General features: G+C 35.6%; 1 pseudogene; it reads left to right on the forward strand.

Moving 5' to 3' along the window:
• The first annotated feature begins 3,438 nt into the window (after positions 1-3,438).
• LOC133199218 (uncharacterized) lies at positions 3,439-5,158 on the forward strand (annotated as a pseudogene).
• Positions 5,159-14,544: the final 9,386 nt, after the last annotated feature.

The following is a 14,544-nucleotide window of genomic DNA, read 5'->3' on the forward strand; positions in this document are numbered from 1 at the left end:
AGCTGCAGAGAACAAAATCAAGGAATCTGCACAACCTGTCCTCAGTTATACTGACGACGACATAAGGAAAAAGGAAGCAACTATTTGCAATCTAAGAGGGTCACCTCTTCAACATATGAGAAAAGTTACTACAGACTTTACCAAGGAACAAATGAATTTAAGGAAGTTATCGTGAAACATTACATCCAACATACTAAGGAATTTCAGGACTTCCGAGACAAACTACACTCCTTATCTTACACACCTAATGACAAACCTGGAGAACAGGAGACCCATCGGCCATCCCAAGGGAGAAGCCAACAGGACCCTATACGTTAAATTATAAGGACCATCGTTACCAAACTCAACAAAGCAAACCATACTAACTGTGGATTTATGTATAACAGCAGGAATAACAAACGCTGGCTAATTTAATGAGAATGATTAATGTTCAATTATTGTGCAATTAATGTAATTAATAATACGTATTACTGTCCACTTCTTTGTTGATTTTTAGCTCTACTGGTTAGAAACCAGAAGAGATAATGCTACAGTAAGGTGTCCGTACGTCTGTCTGTAAAAACTTTTCAAGACGCTACACCACCTACACTTTTGGTCTGATTTCAGTATAACTTTACTACACTCAGATACATAATTTAGTACATCATTTTTTTTTATTTTGATGAACGGCTTTGCCATGGTTACTAAAAATAGACATTTCTGTGAAATTCCTTGAAAATGCTACTCCTCCTACAGTTTTGGTCTGACTAAAATATAACTTGGCACACAAGTAGACTACACTAAGATACATTATTTAGTGCATTGGTTTTTGATTCTGATAAACGGTGTTGCCATGGTTACTAAAAATATTTTGTGAAATTCCTTTAAAATGCTACTCCTCCTACAATTTTGATCTAATTTCAATATTACGATACATAACTTAGTGCATTTGATTTTGATGAACTGTGTTGACATGGTTACTAAAAATAGATATTTCTGTGAAATTCCTTGAAAACGCTACTCCTCCTACGAATTGGTCTGATTTCGATATAACTTGACACACAAGTAGACTACACTAAAATACATAATTTAGTACATCAGTTTTTGATATTTTTGAGCAGTGTTGCAACGGTTTCTTAAAAATAAAAATTTCTGTTAAATACTTTCAGAATGCTTCTTCTACAGTTTTAGTCTGATTTCAATACAACTTGGCACACACGTAGACTACATTGAGATACATAATTCTTTTAATCATTTTTTTTTGGGGGGGGGGGGGTGAGCGTTCTTGCCATGGTTACTACAAATAGAATATATGTGTTATACTTTCAAAAAAAACTTCTCCTCCTACAGTTATGGTCTGATTTGAATATAACTTGGACACAATATCTCAAACTCAGATAAATAATTATGTGTATATTTTTTTTTTTTTTTAATAATGGTGTCGCCATGGTTACTAAAAACAGATTTCTGTGAAATACTTCCAAAATGCTAGTCCTCCAACTGTTTCAATCTAATTTCAATATATCTGCACACAAGTAGACTACACTGATATACACACAAGTACATTACACAGATATACATAATTTTTATATCAGTTTTTGATGAATGGTCTTGCCATGGTTATTAAAAATAGAAATTTTGTTGAAATTCTTTCAAAAGGCTACAAAAGTACTCCTCCAACAGTTTTAGTCAATAAATCTTGTCATAAAGAGACTAAACCAAAAACTATAATTCTATTTATTGCTGTTGCATAGATTTAAGTGCAGATGCCACTTTTCTCTTCCTTTGTTATAAAACAAGCTAATTCAGAGATTTTGTGTCCCCCGCTTAAGGAAAAAAAGAAGAGCATGCGCAGTTCGGGGGGGGGGGCTCCCCCTGGATGTGTAGAATTATTAAATGTATACATGTATATTGAAGCAAATAAAAATTGCCAAATGGATATAAAGATTTGATTGCTTATTCTTTAATATGTGTATGGAAGATTCTTTTTATATAAAGAATATTTATCACACTGTAATAATGATTTTATGAGTTTACAAACCAGACGCCGTGACCTTTTCCTTTGTACATGCTGAATACTATCATTTAGTAAATCCAAAAAAAAAAAATTCAAAAAAAAAAAGGATCGCCCGGGATTTGAACCCGGCACCTCTCACATGCTAAGCGAGAGTCATACCCCTAGACCACGGAGGCACTTGATTATGTACGAAATTAAATGCAAACTTTAGGTCACATATAATGTTTATATTCACGTTCGATATTATCAAAATTTTACACAATACATGGTGTCTAATTTAGCCTTTACTAAACAGTTATAATAGAGGTAATAAAAATATAAAGTCCACCGACAACCTGTATTATAAGTAATAACTCTCCACATGCCCCTTTGCTAAAAATAATGCCAAGCGACTTTTAATACAATAAATAATAATAATAAAAACGGGGCAGGACACTTTGAGAGGGGCGAGAGCGACCCTAGGGAGTTATGGTATAAAATTTCATTGCAAAAGCTCAAAAGCTTCTTGAGATATCACCCGGAAACGAAAGTGTTACACACAGACGGGATGTATAAATTTACGACCTTGAACTTTGACCTCAAAATCAATAGGGGTCTTCCTTAGGTCACAGGGAGTTGTTATTTAAAATTTTATTGCAAAAGCTCAAAGGATTGTCGAGATATCACGCGGGAACGAAAGTGTTAAAACAGACAGAATTTATGACCTTGACCTTTTGACCTCAAAATCAATAGGGTTCTTTTTTTAGGCCATAGGGAGTTGCTTGCAAAATTTTATTGCGGAAGCTCAAAGGGTTCCTGAGATATCGCGCGGAAACGAAAGTGTTACAGACAGACGGAAGGACAGACAAACCCAAATTAATATCCCCACTTTCAGAGAAAGCGGGGGACAAAAAACATGTAGAACTACAGTATCATCAGAGACTTCTGATTAAATTGATTCATTTGATACCATATCCTGAAGGCGTGACATAGATTACGTGATACTCCAATAAATTGATATAACCTATGAAGTTTTGTCCATGCATTTGAATACTACAAAACCCTTTAACTTATCACTCTGATAACTAAACGGGTTAGTATAGCTTCACATTTATACTTCTCTTACAAAATTCATACGAGCAATAGACAAAATTCATTTGAATCCTCAATAAGTAATAGTTATTGTATATTTATTTTGGTGTATCGCGAAGGGTGGTGACGAGTGCGAAGCACGAGTCTCCGCCCTTCGCCTAAATAACTCAGGATACACCAAAATAAATATTCAATAACTGTCTTGTATCATGGTCCAATGAAAAAGTTTACATTTGAACACGTGTTTTTTTTTAATAATTATTCATTACGAAACAGCCAAACTCCAATGAAATACAATTTTCCTGTCATGTGACAAATCTTTCCCGCCGTCCCGTGCAAATTGTGCATAGCTCGGTTGACAGTCATAAGATATGGCCGCGTTAAATGATATGATGGACTTTGAGACACTAAACATGGCCGATGTAGACTTTCTTTTGCAAACATCTGAGAAAGATGACCTTACGCTTTCGCAAGTGTGTGATGAAATTGAAACATCGGAGCAAGATGACCTTATGCTGTCGCAAGTGTGTGATGAAATTGAAATGAATTATCAACTGGCAGAAATTCAGTTACAAGAAGCAACGGACTCTATCGATATAGGCCTACCGAACTTCGATTTCAACTTTGAGCTCAATGACCCGAAAGGCACGAGATTTGGTAACGTTGTTGACGAAAGCGAAATTCAAGCCTTAATCGAAAGCCAGGAAAATGTTAACACGAAGAAGAATACGCGTTGGGCCTTCAACATATTTGAAACTTGGCGACTCGAAAGCAACAGCCAGGGTCAAGGTCAAGAGTACACAATACCAGAGTTGGTCTCAATGGACGCTGTGCAGCTTAACTTTTTCTTGGGACGTTTTATAATGAGAGCGCGCAAAAAAGATGGTCAAGAATATCCGGCAAAAACTCTATATTACATATCCTGTGGCATATTAAGATACCTTCGCGACAATGGGATTTATGACAAAAACTTCCTTGATACCCGGGATTCAAGATTTGCCGACTTTCGGAAAATTTTAGACAGTAAAATGAAAGATGCGCTTAGTCGAGGTATTGGCGGGAAACGTAAGCAGGCCGACCCGATACTGCCCGAAGACGAAGCAAAAATATGGGAGAAGGGTGTTTTTGGATTGAAAAATGCAGAGACACACAGTGCACTATCTTCTATTACTGTTGCAAGTTTTTCGGTTTGAGAGGACACGATGAACACCATTCTCTTGAGTGCAACCAGTTTGTCGTGGACGAAGACGGTTGAGGAAAATACATTGAGTTCACTGGTAGATCTACCAAAACTTTTAAGGGAGGATTGGCGCATAAAGAGCTTTACAACAAACAAATAAGGCATTACTGCCAGCCTGGTAAGTTAAATTTTGTTTATAAAATTATTGCAAGTATATTGTCTTTAATTACTTTATCTGAAGAATATTGGATCCGCCCCCCCCCTTTCATCTCGTAATTTACTTAGATTCTAAGGTTTAGTGACTCCCTGGTATAAACATTGAACAGAGATCACCTATGCCTATTGCGTATCATAATTATGATTTATATTATATATATTTTATTTGGAATTTTTATGTTGTAGGCGAGCGTTGCATGGCGGATTTCTTCAAAGTTTATCTGGAGGCCCTTGGAAATGAAGGTCTGTTCTACCGAAGGCCGCTGGCTGGATCACCACCACGGTACGGCATTCAGGCTGTCGGCGTTAATAAACTAAAATCTATGATGAAAGTAATATGTGATCGTGCGCGACTGAAGGGAAATTTCACCAATCATCCTGGGAAAAGAACTTGCGCGACTGCATTATACCAAAGTGGAATTGATGAGCAAGACATAATGGGCAGGACAGGGCACAGGTCGGAGATGGGGGTCCAGGCATACAAAAGATCAAATGCAGATATCGCTTGTAAAGTGTCAAAGTGTTTGGATCCGCCCCCTGCGACAATGCTCGGTGGTGAAGAAGAAACGTGTTTTCCTACATGTATCAAGCGTGAATGTAGCCGTGAAAATCTGAGCGCTTTGAGTGATATTACCAACTTGAGCAGTGGTGGAGCATTTCCTTGCTTCAATAATTGCAGCTTTTCGTTTCATTAGATATTATTGAGAGAAACATTGTCTACAACTGTCAAAGATGGATGTATTTTGAACATTTTTTTATTTGAAAGGAAATTTCAAATACACATGTATTTTTTTCTGTTCTATACGTATAACAGTAAGAAAAAAAAACTTTTGTATATTTTCAAAGATCTTGACAGAATAAAGTTTGATGCAATGTTTTGTTTATAATTGGAAGTTGTACAATAAATTATTTAAACAGCACAGTTTTGCTGTAGAGTAAGCTCCGCCCACTGCTGGTTTATCTCCAGTTATTGTACAGTGAATTTCAAAGGAAAAGTGCCGCTACCATGATACAAATTACAAATTCCATAATCATTTCCTCTATTAGAATAGCAATGTATTTTAATAGACGGGAAAAGGACACTAAAAGAACGCATTAAATTAAACCATACATTGCTAACCTCAGACATTACAAAACGTGTAAACACCTAACCGAGCCACGAAAATTTGTCCTCAACTTGTCAAAATACCAAGTAAAGGACAATGATTATGACCTACTAGCCAAAGGGCTTAAATTCATTCCAACACCAAAACCAAAAACAAGTTAAATGGTGTTTCCTAAAAGATTTCCACGAGTTTGCTAGAAAATTGAGATGCAACTATCATTTTCATACTAATGAGGATTCAAAAATCGACCCATTTAGAACTTAAATTCGTCGAGTTTTCAATCCCCATACACCTGTACTTTGAAGAATACATCGACTAAACAAAGTTGGAATTATCGTCTGTCACAATCAACAAACTCAAAGACAACTCTAAGCGAAAGAAACGCACTTTCTTCGCTTAAGAACAATATCAATATTGTCGTTAAAAAAAACAATACTATAGTTTGAGTGGACAGAAATCAGTATATATCTGAAGCAAAGTGTCAGTTACTCTCAAAGCATTATATGCAAGTTGAAGACCAAATTAAAAACTTGCATGATCTTATTCAAACAAGAATTACTGACATGCAATCCAAGAGTTCCATAGATAAAGGTGATCTATGATTTTTCAAAGAGAAAAATCAATCACTAAAATGCGGGCACTTTTATTTGCTCCCTAAAATACACAAACTGCAATGCCCTCCTTAATGACCTATGCAATATCAGACGATTACCTCCAGGGCGGCCAATTGTTGCTCATTGCAATACACCAACAAGGAAAACTGGGGCATATTATGAATACTTTATCCAAATCGTACAGAAATAATTAACCTACATCAAGGACACTACTGATTTATCAATAACATCGAATCTTTAAGTGATCGGAAGGTTATGTGTTCGAATCACGGTCGCGACTGACCTAAGTCGATAAAAAATTGGTAGCAATTGTTCCTGTGCCAAGCGCTCGGCAGTTGCGGGTCCTTCAGATGAGACCTTAAAAACCGAAGACCCGTGTTACGGTAGATGTTCATTCAACCAATCGAATCTTTAGAACTCTCTTTTGATGTTTTACTAGTAACATACGATGTAACCAGCATTTATACCAATATGGAATTTGATTGATTGCGTGTTGTTTTACGTCCCGTTCGAGAATTTTTTACTCATACAGAGACATCATTATACCGGTGAAGGGCTCCAAATTTAGACCTTTACTCGGCACTCGGGGCCATTGAGTGACACGGGGCCTCGGTTTTTAAGGTCTCATTCGAAAGACCCGCAACTTTCACTTAAAAGTGCCGAGCGCTTGGCAAAGGAACAGTTGCTACCTATAATTTTTATCGACTTAGGTCAGTCGCGATTCAAAAGCAAGACCTTCCGATCACGTTTCGAGCGTTCTCCCGACGAGCTACTGTATATGAATATGGAATTTGAAGAATTACTAAATACCGTCAAGTATGCTTACAACAGCGCGGATAAGAGCAATTTGGACATCCCTTATCCTGATGTGGACGATTTAATCTTTCCTCTCAGATGTGTATTAAAAAACGATAAGTCTCTCATTTTTTGCTGCTTTTTTTTTTTTTTTTTTTTTTAGAAAATGTTGCCTTAATGGTGCTGCGTTCTTCCAAAATTAGTATCTTCTGGGTCCCTGGGTCAGGTGCTGTGGTGTTAGGGCAGGGCTCTATTGATTATAAAGTGAAAACGCATTAATGTTTTGAAGATCTTCTCTGCTTCTTAGTATTAAGCAGATTAACTAAGTACATGGTAATGAAGAGCAAGTGTGCTTTTTAAAAAAAAATGTGATTTTCTTAGTTCCTGGGTCAGGGATTTTGGTGTTAGGGTGGGGCTGTGTTGAACCTATAGTGAAAATGCGTTATTTCTTTGAAGATCTTCTGCTCTGCTCCTGGGCATACAAAATACAAAGATGTAATGGGCAAGTGTATTTTTTACCACATTGGGGTGAAATTCTATACCATTTGGACGAGTGTTCTGGTGCTGAGCAGGACTCTTTTAGTTTGTATTCTACTAGAAGTTATTTCCCTTAGCTATTCACCTATGATAATTAATCACTGGTATTACTGTAATTGAAAGATTAATTAAATAAGAGATTTATATAAGAGATTTCATAATTTATCATATAAAAAACACTTTCATAGTTTTAAAGGATCAGGTAGACTTGTGAATAATAGAAAAATAAATATAAGACAAAATACCTATCTTTCAACATAAATGTTATTCAAATATCAAGAGAGGTCAAAGGGGGGGGATGAAATGGGTTTACTTATAGTGCTCAAGCACTATTATTTTGTTTACATGGTGATAGGAGTACAGGCCAGTAAATATATCTTTTTAAAGATTAGTTAGACTAATTATTTTGTTTATCCCAGAATATCATTTTTCTCTTGGGCAACATAGCTTCATCTATCGGTTTAATTTACAGTGTTGTAGTATAATCGGGTGACCGTTAAGGCCCTTGGGCTTCTTGTTATTTAAAAAGTAGCTGTCTATGATGTCAAAAAGTATCGCAGGGAATGGTTGTATAAAGTGTTGAAAAGTCGTTCCTTTTAATTTTATTGACATTGGTACAAATTTATTATTCAAATTTTCTTAAAGTCCTTAGAGATTTTAAGTATTTACATCTGATTTACACGACTTCCTCTGAAGTTTCACTTTCAATGCTGTTCATATTTTATTGAGGAGTAAAGAAAGACACTTGGTAGTTCATTTACTGAAACTCGCTATGTATCGCAATTTGTAAGGATGGTAGTTTAGGATTCCAGTATAGGTATAGTAATTCAAATTTAATTTGATTGTTGGGAATATAAAAAAAAAATTTAGAACTGACATGATTTCGAAGAATTTCCTCATTAGAAATGGAACTATACGTTGGATTACCGCTTGCAGAATTAAATCCAAATTTCTTTTAAATCTATACTTATACAATGTAAATGACTATTTTTTGCACAAAAAAACTTCCGAATTGCCTGCCCTTAAGTTCACTGCAAATCTGTAATTAACAGTCTGAAGAGTTCGAATTACTCCGTCAGCGGTGGTAAAAATTCAATTCCCAGCGCTTGCGCTTTATTTCATCTAGTACAATTAAAATAATGAACTGTACAATAAAAAACAAAGTTGTTACCTGCTTTGTCAGCTTGAAAGGGTACATGTTGATCGTGTAATCTAATTCCGTTTTCACCTCTGAATTATTGAAGAGAGAAGAATAGATGATTTTCATATTACCCCTCGAACGCTTAATCTGAAACTCAACATTTATCTGATACTTTCAATCCATTTTGAAAAAAAATGTCCAATTTTTTTCATGTTTGGCCAAACGCCTGTCGTAATCTTTCACAGAATTCAAAATATTTTTGAAGTTTTGACGCCAGTTTAAAAAACGGATTTCCTTACTTTTGGCCCTTTTAAAAATATATGGTTTAAGGTCCTCCTTATTAACTATATTTCTATCTTGATTATAACTACCCGCCAGGGTATCTCCATTTGACAGCATTTGATAATATTATACTTTCATGTAAATTAGTTAAATCTGATTCGTCGAGAAATATTTGTTAAAAAACACTATTACCCGCTGAATGATGACGCAACGCCCTCCAGCGTAGCAACATGTAGTCACGGGTGATATTCCAAAAAAAAAGTGACTGCGCAGAATTTCTCCGCGCAAGGTTGAACATTGAAAATTTTCACCCCTCGAAAACCACATGCAATATTTATATAATAAGAATAAAATATTCCTGTTTTTTTAATTTATTTACACATATTTATGTATGTTTTACAGAGTATATGCAAAAATCGTTATTAAAAATAATGCAAAACTTCAGGAGATCATCATAAAACCTTCCACAACGTAAACGTTTACAGTTATTCCCATTGTATTTCTAAACATTGATTAAAAATTAAAATAAATAGATTTCAATGATTAAAACAGAGGAAATGTCTCTTCTCTCAAGACAGCGTGATGTTCATTGCTAAAATCCCATGAAATCCAATTTCGTACCTTCTCTCTTGTAATCTGTTCATTAAAAGCAAATAAAATTATTTTAAAAATATAGAGATACGAAATTTGTACCGTCTGTCCCTCAGAAAATATATACGAAATGCCCGAATTCTTTAATATATAAAATAAATCAAATATGTTTAAGATCTTCATGAAATACAAAACATAGATAATATATATAAGAATGAGTGCTGTACCTAGTGGCGTTTAATTAACATCCTCGTCTCCCTCACTATTGTCCCGGATGTAACTGTGCGAAACCACGGATTGACCCAGTTTTCCGGAGACCAGGGGCCGTTTAGATAGGTGTAATAGCAGTCGTTAAACCACCAGCCCCCGCCCCAATTAACAGCACAGCTTCCACTACTCCACCCGTCGTTGTCTTTGTCAGGGGTACTAAAGTACGCCCCCGACAGATCAGTTCTAGGATCTCCCGTGTCTAACATCCCGTCTCCTATATAGTGAATTAAAAATAATTAACGCGGCCACATAATATAGATCAGTTCCTACTTGTTTACAATAATACTGATTTTCATTCCTTAAAGACCACTGTCATCAATCCAAGTGATAACAATACCGTCATCAGTAGGCGTAACAACGGTATTAAAATTTGCTATATATTCTTACTCAAAATGCACAACTTTGAAAATGTGGTATAAATGTAAATCTATTCTCTGTATACATACATGTATCAGTACCAAAACACATAGGAATTCAGCAAGGAAAGCAAGTTTGTTTCGGTCGAAGTCGAGAGGTGTTTGAAAAAAAGTGCAGGGCCTTATCCCCCCCCCCCCTTGCAAATACTCAGCACGCTCTAATGTTAATGTATGAAATATTAAGATAAAGAGCAGTAATCAAGCTTAAATGTCCATTGAAACAATGCAAATTCGGAGCAAACACGGACCTCTAAAACGTCAGAGGTGAGATCGGGTACCATGGAGGAGTAAGCATCCCCTGTCGACAGCTCACATCCGATATAATACTCGTTGCATCTATGATTTCTTATTTATTTAAAACGTTTTTCTTGATATCGAATGAAAATATTATTAGCTTTTAATCGGTTTTAACTTCTAAAAGCATTTTAACACTCAAGTCGTAAGGAAAATCCCTGATAATACTAGTTAAAAGTTCATTGGCCATCTCTTAACACAACTATATAATTCAAATTGGTTAAATAAACTCGTATTTTATAACATTATCAAGTACAATGGCCATTTTCTTCAAATTGAGGTCAACAAGTGCGGGAATCGTTTGTATTTTACTATGTTTTATTTTTGGGGGAAAAAACCCTAAGCGTTGAAAAGTTTACAAGTGAACAGAGGGCTGCAAAATCGTAATTAAATTGACCCAAGTTTGAATCTCAGGCAATATAATCGACATGGGATATGTATTACGTACTTCTAAGTGAGAAGTTTTGACATGTTAAAGAGTTTTATTTATTCAAACAAGCAAAGCATTGCGATAATCTATCATTTTTGTCACAAGCGAGGGCAAATAGCATGAAAAAAGATGAAGTCTTATTTTCATTATTTCCACCATACTTTTCTGAACAATATAAATTTACATTCACTTGTGCAATATTGTCTCTTTTTCTTGTTTGTTACAATTGTTCTCGCTATCACGTACCTAAGGTCCCTGTAGCATTCCCCAGAAGGAGTTGATACATCTTCGTTTCACTGGAAACCGAGAATTTATCGTACAGTTCATACAGTGTGGTACCATTCACCAGTGCGATGGAAACATAGAGAGATGAGTCCTTTCCTTTCGTTAATTGATGGATTACGTCATTTCCTTTTTTTTTTTTTTTTTTAGATGTATTTGAAAATCAATTGATAAGTGCACTTCAACATAATTAATTTTTCGAAGAATAAATATCATATATACCCTATAGTTGTAATCAATTTCTATTTTAAACTATTTAATCTTTAATTCTTTAAAACCCTTTTTACAGGTTTATTTGTTGTCGATAAAGAAGACTAATCGTGTATGCTCCTGCCACTCAGTTAAATTTATTTTCTCCCTCTCGCTTTATTATATTTCTTTCTTTTTTCTTGGTTTAAATATATTCATGAATTCAATAAGCCACGGTAAATAATAGATCACAGAACATGTATTCCCTACCCTTTTGAAATTGTTCTCTAAATTGGCATATAGGTAAAAACGATCTTTTGTCAAGGATGAGAATGTATCAAAGGCCCGTTTTGAATGAGATCTACACTTACCTATCCAGACATTCTGTTCCGGGTCACCAAAACCATTCTTATATTCTGTCCAATTCTTGTCAAATCTCAGGAAACCATCTATTCGTTTTTGGATAGCCTTGAAAAGATATATATCTTTCAAAAATCTCTCGAACATTTAAATAACAAAACAGATTCCACTTTACACGCTGTACGTCATTTTGAAACCTAATAAGTCAAATATTTACCGACCAAACGTCTCTTCTAGGAGTGAAAAAATCTCGAAAGGAACATATGACAACATACAATCAATCACTCAAATATACCGTCCATCCGCCATCCATTGTTTCCATGTCGCAGTAAAACCTGACAGGACGGGAGCTGGTACCAAATGGATAAGCTTCATACACACCTGAATTATTGTGACCATCTTCACGAAGATCCTTACAATCAGTAGGATAAACTAAATCAGGAAAAATGATCAAGGTATATATATACAGGTTTTATATACTAGGCATATATACTAGGTATATACACACGTATTATATATATATATATATATATATATATATATATATATATATATATATATATATATATATATATATAGAAATCAAAAATATTTATGCCCAAGGGAAGGCCTTTTCACAAAAAGTACACATGCGATGTGTCCCACAGGCCTTTAATTTTAATTACTCATGAAAGAAATTAAAAGTAGGATAGAATATAACGAAATAAAATATAACTACATAAATGCATACCATCATAAGAGTAGTATCTCCATTCGGCCTCCGCAAACATTCCAGACATGATCTTCTTGTGGGTTCGGCACTTCTTCATTATTCGATTGTAGCCAAAAATACTACACTCCGTTTGACACATCGCGGCACACTCGATCAGCGACTGAGAGTTGTATTCTCCTAATAGTTCGTTATTTGATTTTTTATCATCAAACTCTAATTTTGCGGTAAATAACTGCGAACTAAAGGCAGCCTGAGACACCTGAAAGATAATAATTAAATAGAGAACACAAAGCCCGGTCATATCCTACCGTTTGTTTATAATAAACTGCTGCGTTTCTGTAAAATATTGCAATGTTGTCTTATGTTGTCAAATATAAATATAAAAGCCTTAATCAATTACTGAAAAGTGATTGGCTAGCTATTACGTACTTTTTATTTGACTATTGCTAAAATATCGATTTTGTTTAATTTGATATGAATTATCATAAAAGTTTCCATTGTTTGCCATTGAAACTCTAAGAATCACATTGAACAGTCTGGTTTAATTACATAAGTGCATTTTTAGGTCACCTGAGCCTATTACTTTCTGTTTTGTCTGGGCGTCCGTCGGTCGTAACCATTTGAACATTTTCAGCTTCTTCTTTGGAACCACTGAACCAATTGCAACCAATTTTGCACATAGCATCTATGGGTAAAGGGAAACAAAAATTATGAAATTAATGCCCCCCCCCCCCCCGGGCCTGAGGGTGGGGCTAAAACCAAAAAAAAATATTCAATTTTAAACATCTTCTTTAACCCTGACCGTTCACGGTAGCTCAGATGGTAGAGCGCTCGCTCCGTGATCGGAAGGTCGTGAGTTCGAATCTCGGCCGCGACAGACCTAAGTCGATAAAAAATTGGTAGCAACTGTCCCTTCGCCATGCGCTCGGCACTTTGAAGTGAAAGTTGCGGGTCCTTCGGATGAGACCTTAAAAACCGAGGTCCCGTGTCACGGCAGGCGTTGTCACGATAAAGATCCCTCACTGCTCAATGGCCCTGAGTGCCGAGTAAAGGTCAAAATTTGAAGCCCTTCACCGGTATATGGTGACGTCTCTATATGAGTGAAAAATTCTCGAATGGGACGTAAAACAACATACAATCAATCAATCAATCTTTAACCCTGTAGATCAAGAGGTCAAACTATTGGCATGGTTGTAATAAGCATTGAGCCCTCTACCAAAATTGTGAAATTCATGGCCCCAGGGTCAGGGATTCTGTTGCTAGGGCGGGGCTCTGTTGAATATATAGCAAAAAGCATTATCTATTAAAAAATCTTCTCCTCTGCTCCTGGGTATTAAGCAAACGAACTAAATAAATAGTTATGTTGAGTAAGGGTGCCTCTTCCAAAATAATGAATTTCATGGTCCCTGGGTCGGGTTCTGATGTTAAGGTTGGGCTCTTTTGATTATTTATTGAAAATGCATTAATTATTAATAAATCTTTTCCTCTGCTCCTGGGTATTAAAAAACGAACTAAGTGCAAAGTTATGATAAGCAAGGGTGCCTCTTCCAAAATTGTGAATTTCATGACCCCTGGGTCAGGGGTTCTGATGTTAGAGCGGGGGCTCTAATGATTATATGGTGAAAATACATTTCTTCTTTGAAAATCTTCTCCTCTGCTCCTGGGTATCAATCCGATGAAATAAGTGCGCAGTTAAGATAAGCAAGGGTGTCTCTTCCGAAATTGTGAAATATGTTGTCCCAGGGTCACGGGTTCCTGGGGGGGGGGGGGCTTATTTATTTTATACTGAAAATGAATAAATTCTCTGAAAATCTTCTCTGCTCCTGAGTATTAAACAAACAAACTAAATGTCATAATATAACTTTAAAGTATAAATATAAATAAATATGCCTCTTCTCTGCCCCTGGGTATCTAGGAAGCAATCAGAATTCAAAATTGTATTGAGTGAAGCAAATGAGTCACTCCCCTTTGCTTAATTGTATTAATTAAGAAATCCTTGTATAAAATTTAATTCAAAGGTTATTTGATTGAGAATACAAGGAAGAATTATATATAGAGAGAG

Source organism: Saccostrea echinata, unplaced genomic scaffold (genome assembly GCF_033153115.1).
Source record: "Saccostrea echinata isolate AGI-Se365-2 ecotype Australia unplaced genomic scaffold, CSIRO_AGI_Sech_v1 ptg000033l, whole genome shotgun sequence".
NCBI classification, from domain to species: domain Eukaryota; kingdom Metazoa; phylum Mollusca; class Bivalvia; order Ostreida; family Ostreidae; genus Saccostrea; species Saccostrea echinata.